General features: G+C 39.2%; 1 protein-coding gene and 1 long non-coding RNA gene across 3 annotated transcripts in view; one reads left to right on the top strand and one right to left on the bottom strand.

Annotated features, from left to right (window-relative positions):
* thsd7ab (thrombospondin, type I, domain containing 7Ab) overlaps window positions 1-13,433 on the top strand; it is a 218,367-nt gene that overhangs the window by 5,957 nt on the left and 198,977 nt on the right. The gene's annotated exons all lie outside the window — the stretch shown is intronic.
* The window catches only part of LOC146508835 (uncharacterized), a 97,220-nt gene continuing 86,588 nt past the window's right edge, over window positions 2,802-13,433 (bottom strand). The window contains exon 2 of the long non-coding RNA XR_014877001.1: window positions 2,802-6,254. This is a non-coding gene — a long non-coding RNA (uncharacterized LOC146508835). The remainder of the gene's footprint in view (window positions 6,255-13,433) is intronic.

Raw genomic sequence — 13,433 nt, forward strand, 5'->3', positions numbered from 1 at the left:
GGGGACACCACTGGCCAGATCCAGTATTTTTATATCAACCACGCCAGTTAACACAGCTGTCATCTGTTTGCTTTCCCCTTTACTCATTTACAATTTCCCTTCAAAGTAGGGGGGGTTTGGTCTGCACTGACCAGTGACCTGGTAACACCTTTGAACTCTTCGTACATAATAAAACAACTACATGCCCATCTTGATGTCTTGTTTGTGCAGGGGAGAAACTGGCAGATTTAATGACATTTAACAAAGTTAAACACAGAGTGGGTGTTGTAGATGTTCATTACTAAAAACTGATAATATAGCCCATTTCTAAGTGGTTGCTAGGCATGTATAATTCAGCTTTTGCAAATATAAATAATATGTTATTGTGAAATTAAAATGACACAGTACTTTTATGAGGTATTGTGGGTGCTACAAATTGCTAACACTGGGCCGTTTTAGCCCATTGTTAGGTGTGATTGCATCATATACAATTCAGTATTTTGTGGATCTAAATTAAATGTTAAATGTGGTTAAAAAGAAATGCTATGATGCCTTTTATAAGGTGTTATACATATATGTGCATAAATCTCTTGGGCACTAGCTACCTGCGAGCTGTTTCCTAGGCAACATGATGTTGTAATGTCACGTAAGAACCTTCAGGGGCCTAAGATGTACCTGTGTGCCAAGTTTGGTTGCTCATTCCCTGACAGATTATCAATTATCTTTTCTTTTCTAAAGTCAAGTTGTTCTTTTTTTTATTTCTCTTACACAAAGTGCCTTTTACTACTTGGATATTAATTTCGTTTTTACTTTAGTTACTTGATACAAGGTACCTTTCTTGAGAATGCTAGCATCTATCTGCCTGTACATTTGCTGGACCTGCTTCTCTAATGACCTGTCAGTTTCCAGAACCAATGCAGGTTTAGTCCAACAAGGTATCATCCAATAGGGATTATTCTGGTTTTCTGCTCTGTGACGTGCTGCAGTGTGTCAACACATCTCACCCATGTCACCGTTCAGGACACAGGTGCAGGGCAACTATTGCTGACAGGCCATTGTTAGCTGAAGACATTCCTCCTTTTACAGAGCCGCCAGCAGTGAAGGATGTCATCCTCGCTCAGGGTTGTTACTGGCCCTCCCACAATCACCTGCTATTATGGTAGACCCACTGAAGAGGCCATCCAGGAAATTGAGGGAGAGCGGGTGTGACAGGTTCACAAGTTCACTCCAGCATGTCAAGGGCGTTACATGGAGAACAAAATAGTTCTTCAGCCAAACTGATAGTGGTAACCAAAGATAAGAGAAGATTAGTTTAAGGGGAACCCCTTGAGATAAATGGAAACAAAAGAACAGTGATCTTTTTCAGGCTGTTTGCACTAAAAAAGCAGACAGTTCCCCTCTAGCCTTATCGTCTGTTAAAGCAACACATCTGACATCTTAGGAAGGTTATATTTATATTCATGTGCAATGGATTTGGTTACATTTTCCCATTTTAAACTTCTTATTCTGTTTTACTGGCATACTTGATTGATTCATGCCCTCAACTCACCTCAGCATCCACCTCACAACCTTTCCAACATCTAAATTAGAGCCTGTTGTGTCTGTACTGCCATGAGGAAATCCTTTGCCTCAAATAGCTATGTGCTAATACCTGCGTACCTGTATGATATCTACCAGTTTTCTTTTCATTACACCGGAAACAAACAAACATCTGAGTAAATAGCTGTAGCTCTGATAACAGCAGGAAAGTGACTGGCATCATCCCAAATGAGAATATCCCTTGGAGACTCCCACCTCATTTTAGCGAGTGCATTACAACGTGACCCTCAATGACCCTAATTAGCATAGCACCTGATGGCAGACAAGGATCTGGTCCATAATTGGCCAGCCAGTGTTAAAATTCCTTAGCAACAGGCAACAAATTTAGGCCACGCATATAAATTAAGATAATTTCCTTGGGAATTTCATTTTTCATTACAGAGTGTGCCAGTGGGGCTTATTTTAATTCAGTATGCCCATGTTTTTGTTTTCCTTTTCAGTTGGGTGAGAGTGAAAATGGAGGGTAATTGTGTCTGTTGTGCATCTCGCCCTGCAACCATCAGAAAATGAGCACTCAGCAGCTTGTGGCAACAACAACAGCCATGTGGCCTCAGCATCTTTATGCCTGAAAGAGGATGGAAGCTATTTTTCAAAGTTACGTTTAGTCTCAGTGGAAAAAGACGGAACACAGCTCGGGCTCAAATGATCGGCACTTTACTGCCATTGAAATGACACAGAGCTCAGCAACAGCACTCCATGACATTGTACCTGATTTTTTTTTTTTTTTCAAAGCATTTGCAGCAAAATATGTCACGTTTGACCCACATTGATCTTTTTTGTGGCTTTAGAGATATTACCCTACTACTCTCCGCTCCAGACTGCTGTGCTTTTAGAAATTGCCAATCCATCCAGGGGAGAAAGATGCCAAAGAGATGCCAGAGTTTGTTTAATCTAAATGGCAGAGCTTACACTAAGAACTGGCTTGGCTATTACTGATATAGGAGGCATGGCAGGATTAGAGATTACACTTCATCCAAAAAACTTTATTTAGAGTAAGATAAGAGGATTCCCACTGCTTTATTCCACCCTATTGAAATGGCTCGCAGCATATTTTAGATGCAGTGCTTTGTCATTCAACCACCAGAGTACTTTTTGCATGGTCCTGAGTAAGCAGATCAGTGATAGATTTATGTTGCGTAGGGCTGTTATCTTTCCGATTATCTGCCTTGACCTGGTATATCAAAGTGGTACGTGCTGCTATGAAAAGATTAGAAAGTGAGATAAAAAAAATGAAAATTTTCTTGTGTGCATTCTCAGTTTTTGCAGTGAAACTATTAACTATTATGTCCTCACTGTTGCAAAGTACATATAACATATTACAGTATCCATCAATAAACACTCATTCCAGTCCCAGTTCATATGCAGGAACAACCAGTGATGTACTGACTTTTGGAAGGAATGTGGCGGGGAGCGACAGGATCAGAGGCTAGAGGTCGAAGGCGTGTGGATATTAGTTCGGTCTCTAAAAAGATGTGGTTTCCCTGTATAGTCATGTGAGGCGCTAATAGCTCAGTCACACTAGAGTTTGAGTATGCAACACCCTCAACCTCTGGATACATGATGGGATGCAACATGTCTCCACATAACTTTCAGACAGATTGACAAATGTTTGCAAATAGTTTTAATTTATTCATGCAGACAGATTTAACACGCTGCACTCAATCAGAGTCAGTCCGCAGTGATCAGTGCAGTGCATCTCATTGCAGTTGAGAATGCAACCAACTCAAGTGCATTCTAGTTATATTTCTATATAAAAGCAAGATTGCCAAACAGTTTGTGGTAAAACTGCAGAGACAACATCTCTGTTTATAGAGCCTGGACTTCGTATGATTCAGTTAATGTGGATTTCTGTGTATTTTACAGCAACAGATTTGAAGCAGATGGCAATTACAATTTTCTTTATCACTATTAATTGCTGTATTGTCACAAAATATTGCATGTAATTGTCAAGTTGACCCCCTTCAATCACAAACTTATAGCAGACTAAGACTGACTCCATCTTATCTTGCAATCAGTTGCTGTCTTCAAAGCTGGTGCCTGACGGCAGCCACCAATTGCAAATGGTGGCAGAAAACTGGTCTCAGTCCTCAAGGCATCCATTTGAAAAACAAGAATATTACAAGTTCTTTGCAAAAAGTTGTAATAATTTTGGTTGTGCCATGGTAGTATCATAAACCAGAATCATAGTTCCCTTTTTAAATATCCTCAGATAAACCGCTTGATCCAAACGTCAGGAAAAAGCTGACAATGTCACATTTTATTCCGAGCATGTCAACAAACATGCTAACATCCTGGCTCTGTGGTCTCTGATTGTTTACACGTCTTTTTGGCAGGTGATTCACTCAAAGTCCCATGTCAGACTGTTCAGAGGAAACATTTTAAGCTAAAATCATGTTGGCAATTTCATTCGTTCACATAATCCAATCAAAACGCCCCCATATTATAAAGAAGTAACAAAATGTTCTCTATAAATTGAACATAGTCTTGGCAGATGAGCTGACCTCTGACCTCTGACCACTGTCAGAACAGGCTGACAGTGCAGGCTTAGCTGATGCACTTGCACGCATCCTACTGGCAAATCTCACTCAGGGCATTTAAGCTGCACACTGATTCACAACCCATCTCCACCCCTGCTCCTCCCTCTCATGCTGTGTCTGTCTTAATCACTGTTAACGTCTGATCTTGCTGATGCTTGCTGCGGTCAGTACAGGGGTCGTTCTGCTCTTGTCCCCACCCAATCATATACCCAGCACGGTTTTTTTGCTTGACATTCTTCTCTCGATTGGGAATGATTTGCTTGTAATCAATCTTCAACACAAACCTTTTCTATCTCAAAAGTCCAATAAGAGTGTGCAGCCCAGATGAGTTAAGAAGTACGTCAAGCCAACATCGAAATCATATCTGTAATTTAACCATAACTAGTTTGTTTCTTTGATTATAATGATTCTGATTGAAATTCAGGTAAACTTAAACAGAGCAGCAAAGCAGAAACATATTCCCTTCTTTTTCCATCCCACTTGTTTTTCTCCCGAGTTTCCCCTAAAATAGTAGGTTTGTGTTTTTCTCGTACAATGGGGTCGTGTCCCTTTGGTGTCTCTTCCCAAACAAGGACTTAAATCTCCACTCAGCCACAAGTTGAAACACAAACAAATAACCGGACCCATATTGAGGAAACCAAGCACTCTCGTGGTCAGAGAGTGGCATTCAAAACAGGCCCTTGACTTCCCAAGAGGCAAGGAGGCAGCTTCAGTGGGCTGAGAGGAATTGCGGTATCATCGAAGAAAGCAGTGACATTTACCTGAAAGGAGCCTGTGCTGCCTCCCCCGATGCTATTCTAATAAAGCTGAAGAGATGTAGGTGGCTTGGAAGTAAATATCCTCCTGTCTATCCAGCAGCTCTGTCATTAATCCTTCATCTCCCCCACTGGCCATCCATTTTTATTGTTTTTTATTTATTTATTTATTGCTCAGCCATGAGGTAGTCATGTCCCCGCATTTTTTTGAAGATAAAAGCTTTCTTTTCCATGGCGGTTTGGGTGTTTTGCTCCCCAGTGGAAAAAGCTGATATCTAACTGTCATAGATGGTCTGAGAAGCACTCACTGTTGCACAGCAGAAAGATTATAATTCATCTGTAGATCACGTAATGAACTGTACACAGACCGCTTTAATATGCAGTGCAGTTTAGAGTCATATATCAAAGCTACTGAATCGGAATATAATGGGAACATTACATTAGTGTATTGAGCTTCTGTTGTTGGTTTCAAAGCCGCACTGCATTTGAACGCCAGGCTGTACTTATGCAGTTTTGACCACATTTATGAATGCTTTGCCATTTGTTTCTGGACCATGTGTTCTGGGTTTATCGGGCAAAAATGGTGCAGTAATTCCTCAGAGTGCATTAAGCAACAGCGACAGAAAAAATGGCTTCAGGTAATTGTTTGTGAGGGTGTTCTTCAATCCCGCTTTTGATGTTGTTTGTCTGTTGAAATCTGGAAATCCTGCGTTCTCGTCTGTTTTAGTCTGTTTTCATTTAGTGTGATAAGCTGAAGGAGTAATCAATCTGCCACAGTTCGTCATGTACAGTACATATTTTGGACATGTAGAAATGTTCTGTGGTCGCCAGCACAGGGCAGATGTTTGAATTTGGAGGGTTTTTTTAGGTTTTTAGTTTGGGGAAAGAGTTTTCCATGTTGTTGCTTAAAGTATTACAAAATTTGAAGTTTACTTTGTAAATCCTGACTGACAGGTTGCTGCCATATGCATGTGCGGTCCCTCATTTGGATTTGCCACTTGCTCATCAGATCTGGGCTTACTACACTGACATTGAAGCAAAAATTCTCAGCTCGTGACATTAAGACAGAGATTCACCAACCAACATGCAACATACTGAGGTCAAGACATAGGAGCCCATGGATGCTTAACTGAATTAGGGTCAGGGTTATTTGATGGCTTGTTCAAAACCTTTGGGCACTTTGTCATGTTTCTTGAGCCATTCGTCTTTAGTTGGAGGCTTCTAATTCAATTCAATTCAATTTTATTTATATAGCGCCAAATCACAACAAATGTCGCCTCAAGGCGCTTCATAGATACAGAGAAAAGCCCAACAATCATATGACCCCCTATGAGCAAGCACTTTGGCGACAGTGGGAAGGAAAAACTCCCTTTTAACAGGAAACCTCCAGCAGAACCGGGCTCAGGGAGGGGCAGCCATCTGCTGCGACCGGTTGGAGTGAGAGAAGAAAGACAGGATAAAAGACATGCTGTGGAAGAGAGACAGAGATTAATAACAGGTATGATTCAATACAGAGAGGTCTGTTAATACATAGTGAGTGAGAAAGGTGACTGGAAAGGAAAAACTCAATGCATCATGGGAATCCCCCGGCAGCCTACATCTATTGCAGCATAACTAAGGGAGGATTCAGGGTCACCTGGTCCAGCCCTAACTATATGCTTTAGCAAAAAGGAAAGTTTTAAGCCTAATCTTAAAAGTAGAGATAGTGTCTGTCTCCCGAATCCAAACTGGAAGCTGGTTCCACAGAAGAGGGGCCTGAAAACTGAAGGCTCTCCCTCCCATTCTACTTTTAAATACTCTAGGAGTTCTGTTGGGGTTTTGTTTGGTCTTTGTGTTTAGGTGGATCTCAAGTAAGATCCACATGAATATTAGGACAAGGGGTCTTGACAGAACGTTCTATTGTAACGAGATGATCAGCGCTGTTCACTACACCTTCCAGCTGGTTTGATGTTGTGGCTGAGGGGTGATTCAACCATGATTAAACCATATTAATTAACACAAGAGCAGTCCATGTTAGCAGCTCTGTGAGGATGTAATTAGACACAGCAGTGCTTGGATATAAAATGCGTTCACAGTAACAAAACTAGTGCAGATGATGAGCAGGTATAATGTACCATAGCTTTTCAAAAGCATGCTCACATTAAAGCACTAACTGTGTTCACAGCAGAGGGAGATGATGGGTTTTTTTAGATGTTTGTAGATAAATGAGACTCTCCAGCCTGTAAACAACCAGAGTAACTTTAATTAACTGAAAGGGTGTTAAAGAAAAAGAATTGCACAATACTGATGGGATAAAAAAAAATAATCTAACAAAATCTTAAAAGAAAAGCACAAGAAATTCTAGTAAGGAGTGCAAGGGACAAACAAAAGAGCGCAAAAATGTGATAAAGAGAGAGACAAGATTATATTTAGACTCTGTGCTGATAAATAAGAGAAACTAGTGGAAGCAATTAAGAAATTATGGAGAACCAGACAAAGACGGTAAGTAAAACAACAAAAAACACGAGTAATTACTGGAAAAAAAGAGAATTTACAAGCAATGGGAGAAACAGCAGAAGACAAACACTTTGAAATTTGGCAGGCATGAGGAGGAAGAGCCATGAAATAAATAGAAACCAAAACCTTAAAAAAAAATAACTTCTGGATTTTTTTCTCCATAAATTTACAACACATATTGACCAGAAGGCTGTATTTCATAATAAGGTACTAAAAGTTGAAATTTGACACACAAATTTTGTCACCAGCTTATTGGAAACATTTCAGTGTTTCCAACATTTCAACTGAAAGTAAAATCACGTTTGCGTTCAGTAAATAAAAATGACTGAATCACATCTATTAAGATAACATAAGATAATTCTTTGTTGTCATTGCACAGTCATACATAGACAATAGTACAATGACACTACGCATTGAGTAGATGATGATATATTTCATTAAATTTGTTAAAATTAATTAATGTCTTTTTGAAAGTGTAAAAAGGTCCCTGCTGCATCTCTCACTGATGCTCATCAGGAAAAGCCAATGTTGCTTAGAAAACACCTAAAGAGACCCTTCACCATCTGAGCACAGAGATCTGATCTGGTATTGGTGTATTTCAGGAAAATTGATCAAATGTATCAATGGTGGCGTAATTATAAATATTGGTGTCTTAATTTATCACCTATCTTTTTTTTTTGTGTAGGCTGTCTAGGAACTATTATAGATAGGAAGTTCCCATATTTGGCTGGCTCTCTTGCTTCATGGTACAGCCTGAGGAGTTGTGAAAGTCATGTTGAATGCATGTACAAAATATCATTGCTACAAAATCCAACTTTACACCAGTGCTAGATAAAAGGTTCACCCAAGTTATTACAAATTATCTTGAGAGGGATACCACTTTTTATTCCACTCAATCAAACAGTTAATTTTTTCCCCAGCGGAGAGCCCTGGTTGACCGGCTGACATTACCACCCATGGAGACGTGTTACAAGCTTGGCTTTAAAGCATCGGAATGAAATAAAATACTAATTTGACAATGTAAACTCAAGGGGACAATGATAAGGGACTGCATGTTTAATAAACCTGTCCTTTTCACTTTGCATTCCTATTGATTACTGCTCTTTACAGGTCTCTTTAGGCAGGTCTCATTAGTCTCACATGCACAGTTCAAGAACAAATTCAGCTAGATATTAAACGTCAAGATGGAAGTAAACCTGTCAATACATTTGATTGATTGTATTGATCTCGTTTGCCTTTTTCTCTCTTGAAACTGCTCCTGAAATTGATCTGCATTTACAGCCCTTTAATGCCAGGGAATACGCAGTGCTGACAAAAGTGTACATGTAGAGAGAAATTGGAAAAGGTGGTTAAAATGCACAAGGAGAAAATAGAGTAAGAGATCACTTAAGCACATTTAAACCCTAACATCAGCATTATAGGCCTGGCATTTGTAATGAAGGAGCAAGAGGGAGAGGCTGACAGGAAGTGTAGAGGATTTGTAGGCATCAAATATCCATAGAAAGGAATTTAGCCGGAGAGAGCACACCTAACCGTGCTTTAACATTAGTATCAACACATTAAGCCAGAAATGTATAATGGTAAAGGGGCAGAGAGAGTGATAGAGTGGCCGGCTAATCACCAGTGACAAGCCCCTGGATTAGAGGGAGGGGAGCAGATGGCCTGAGGCAGGGCAAGGCCGAGCACATATGAATATGGAGGCTGAACAGGCTCTCTACCTCCTCGTGCCTAGAGCAGACATACATTGTGTACACAGAATATTTGTCACTGTTTTGGTGGTGGTGGTCACTACCAACCCACCCACCCACTTAGACATGTACAGTGTGTACAGAGAAGATCTGCCACATAGCAAATCTGAGAAAAGCAAAATCTTTCTATATTAGGTAACTTTAATGTACGGTGACATAGACGTCACATTCAGGGCACCAAAGGATAATTATTTATGTTTTGCAATTAAGCTTGCTAAATTAAAAGAGATAAGCTAAGTCTAAAGTACAGGATTAAATAGCGCCACCTTTTGGGTTTAAAAAGTAAATGCCATAAAACGACATGCTCACAGCCTGATGCACTAAATAGTTTTGCTCTCCATAGCCAATTATTAGCCTATTAAAATTAATAAGGTTTTCAAATATACTATGAAACAAAAATTGTTTGATTTTCAGTTGGATAAGTGGAAGAGAATGGATCGATGTTTGATCCTTAAAAAGAGACTTTCACACATCAAAGTTGACAGTTTTTGGAAGCATTACTGCACTGTAAAAAAAAAAATGTTGTGAAGGAATTGTGTGATAAATCGCCTCAAGTGACGTCACTCCAGCTGTCAACAAATAATGCTGATGCCTGCAAATGTAAAAATGGGGGAAAAGGGACTTCACTGGACCTCTGTGGCTTATTTCTTATTTGTGCTCGAGGCTACCTGCTGATACTCGCATAATACACCCAAATCACTGTCCCAGGTCTCAGCTTAGTTGCATTGTGAGCAATAAAATCACACATGTGGCAACCACAAAGGGCAGCACAACATCTCATCTGCTACTTTCCCCAAAGTGCACCAGAAGCGTTACTGGTCGTTCAGACGAGTTGAAGGGATACTGTATATTCAGCAAACATCATTAAGCACCAGTGGATTTATTCAGCAGCTGTATAGCCACTTTAAATAAGAACTTTTATTTTGTGTTGTTATTTAAATGAAACCAATTATACTGCTGTCGCACTAGAGTTTAAAAATTCATATTAAACAGAAATTCTCATTAACTGCTTGCATTCGGAGACAAGACTGAACCTCATAAATCTGAAACTGATACAGTTGCTGTTAGATGACGATATAACTGCAAAATGACATAGCTGCTCGGCAGCCTTGCTTTTATATGGAAAATAACTAGAATACAACCTGTTAGCAAACAGCTGAGTCTCCATTGTAACTAGGCGCTGATCAGAGCAGGCTGATTCTGTTTGATTGCAGTGCCATCATGGCAATATGTCTGCATTTTAAATTAGATGGCAATCAGACTGTGATTATTTGGAGAAAGGTTTCCCACCACCAGGCGACCTGTGCATTTGCCTTGTGATCAAATGTGGTTGCTCAGAGGTTGGGAGAGTTGCACACTCAAACCGATAGATCGCCAAATGGGAAAAATTTCAGTGCAGTCACATCTTACAAGTAGGTTACCGTCCTAAAGTCCTACTTTAACTCTCGATTGACTGAGGCGTAATGATTCTCGCTAGTTTTTTTGCAGCATACACAACTTTTGGTGGCTTTGATAAGGCAAATGTTTATCTTAAAGTTTATCTCGCATGTGTCTTCTAAAGCTTCTTTAATATCATTATTTTCTCAAAGTTAGCTTATGCATGTATGTACAGATACACAAAAAAAACTCAATGAACTAGGTTATCTGCTTTTAAAGGGTTGCATAACTAAAACTACACCCTTGAACACCATCCAGCTCTTCATCCGTGTATTGATTTAAATCTCTATTCATCTGTTTGTCCATTAGCGTTTTCCTCTCACTACCCATTGTGTGGTGGGTGTATAGCGTGGGCATGCACTCATGGGTGTCACTTCAAGCACTAGATCTCTGGCAGACACTTAAAGCATTACACACACATGCACAGTAATGCCACACTTGTAATCCAGAGAGACAAAGTTGGCATTTCTCTTTAGCACAATGCGGAACGAGGCAGCTTTTTACGAGTTTTAGCAGTTGCACTTGGGAACAGAATTCTTTAGTGGTCACACCTCCAGTTATATGTAGCTCGGAGCGAACATATGACAGATTGTGAGAGAGGCTGTCTCCCTTCAGTTTTTATCCCGTGTCCTGTGTGTGTGGAAGTTAGTCAAGTTAGTCACTTGGTGAATAATTGAGAGTACGTTTAGAGAAACTTTCCCTGCATCAACTCAAACTAAAAGCTGCACTGGGCAATATTTTATCTGCAGACAGTGACCACCTGTCTTACAAAGCTGGAGCAATGAATAACATATAGAGTCTTAGAGTCTAAATGCTGTCAATGGGGATTGGTTATTTTTCTGTTTAATTTACATTTGTTTGTTTTTTTAACTGATTAGCAATAAAACACAATTTCCGTCATCAATAACTGCTTATAGACACTGACACTACCAGTAATTGACTTTGTGTTTTGAGCAGATATTGCCAGGTTCAGTTTCACTTCTTGCATTGCTAATTCCCTCATGCTACACAGACATCAGTTTACATCAATTCACATTAAAAGTCTTTGCTAAATAACGGTGCTTTACATTGTAAGGTAAAGACCCTACAGTAAACAATCAGACATTCCCCTATGAGCAGCATTTGGCAACAGTGGAGAGAAAGAAACTACTACAGCTGAATGGAGAAGAAGTTCTCAGTGCATCATAGGAAGTTCCCCAGCAGCCTGAAGTTATAGTGGAGTTCAGGGTCATTTGATGCAGCCCCATTGGTTTTAAAAGAGGGTATCTGTACTTAACCCAAACTTGAGGGACCAATAGCTGAAGGCTATGCCACCAAATCTACTTTCATAAACTTCAGGAACCACAAGAAAAAGTGCAATCTGACAGCAAAGTGCTCATTTTTGATAAAATATGATATTGTGATAGTCCTATTAGATGGTACTTCATTGATCTTTATTCTCACTACAGTACCCTGGATGGACTGGCAGAGACCTCCTGGTACTGTCTCACTGAAGTTCAATCATTCAGTCTTTTAAAACACTCAAATCTTCAACTGATATGGATAACATCCAAAATTATCTGTGTGTATTAAGACATTTTATTTCTTGAAGACTGGATTTTAATAATGATTTTATCTGTGCCGTCAGAAAAGTCACCTGAAGACATCAGGTCAGTTCAAGTTTCAGGCCTCTCAGTGTGTTACAGAGTTTAAAATAGTCTACTCCTGTTCGTATTTAAATCTCTCTGGGCTTTAGGACCAAAATACCTTCCCTAACCGCCTTTCACTATATGAACTCACCTGACATCTGAAGTCATGGGGACACGCTTCATAACAAACCCAGAAGACTGGAGACCTGCCCTCCTATGCCTTTAAAGCCAGATTATAAATGTACTCGGACTGTCCTTACATCCAGAACTTCCTGCTACTCATAATGTCCAAATGTGGCATTTTCTATGTACTTCTATGTACTTACATAGAAGTGTCCATCTTCAAAGATGGACACTTTGAAGACTAAGTGAATAAACAAAGAAATGTTGCCTGAGTAGCAGTTTACTGTACGTGCATCATATTTCTATTCTCCACGCCTGCTGTGTCTGAAACTGTCATTACATTTTTAACAGTCTACTTATGGACTATGAATATAAATGAAGGAAAGTTAAAACAAAAATACAAAGTTTTGGCCAAATGTTTAAAAACACAATGTGTATGAATTTCAACACAATACTGACTTTTAGGTATTCCTTTGACCTTTTTTCCTTCAGGAGAATAAATGTTCAGCATATACATTAAAAGTAAATGGAGCATATGGATTTGGTTAGCTTTCCTTAAATAAATAGAGGGTCGTAATTATGAAAACTCAAAAGATATGTGCTGTATATTAAAGAATTTTCTATGGAAAAAAAACAAAAATGTAAAGTGTCGTATTGCTAAAACAATCATGTCCATAATGAGCGGTTTTTGGTGTAACAAGTTCCAAATTAACACATTACTGTAATCAAATTTACTAGTGACATTATAGTTACTAATGTTGCTGCTTGCACTGTGTAAGTTTCTCAGTTATCTGCACTGATGTGATATCTATTATATGCATACTTACCATACCACCTTTATTTATAAAGCACTTTAACATAAAACCAGAGTTCACAAAGTGCTGTACATGCTAATAGCATAAGTAAAGAAAATTAAAATGAGATAAGATAAGATAAAATAAATAACTAAAAAAACTAAAATAAATTGAAACATGTTAAAACAAATTGAGTCAACCCCTCTAATCAATGCCAAAGGCTTCAGCGAATAAATATGTTTTAAGAAGACTTTTAAATTCAGAAAGAGAAGAGGCCTGCCTAACATGCAAGGGTATCATTCCACAACTTTGGAGCAACTACAGCAAAAGCACGATC

Source organism: Neolamprologus multifasciatus, chromosome 11 (assembly GCF_963576455.1).
Source record: "Neolamprologus multifasciatus chromosome 11, fNeoMul1.2, whole genome shotgun sequence".
NCBI classification, from domain to species: Eukaryota; Metazoa; Chordata; class Actinopteri; order Cichliformes; family Cichlidae; genus Neolamprologus; species Neolamprologus multifasciatus.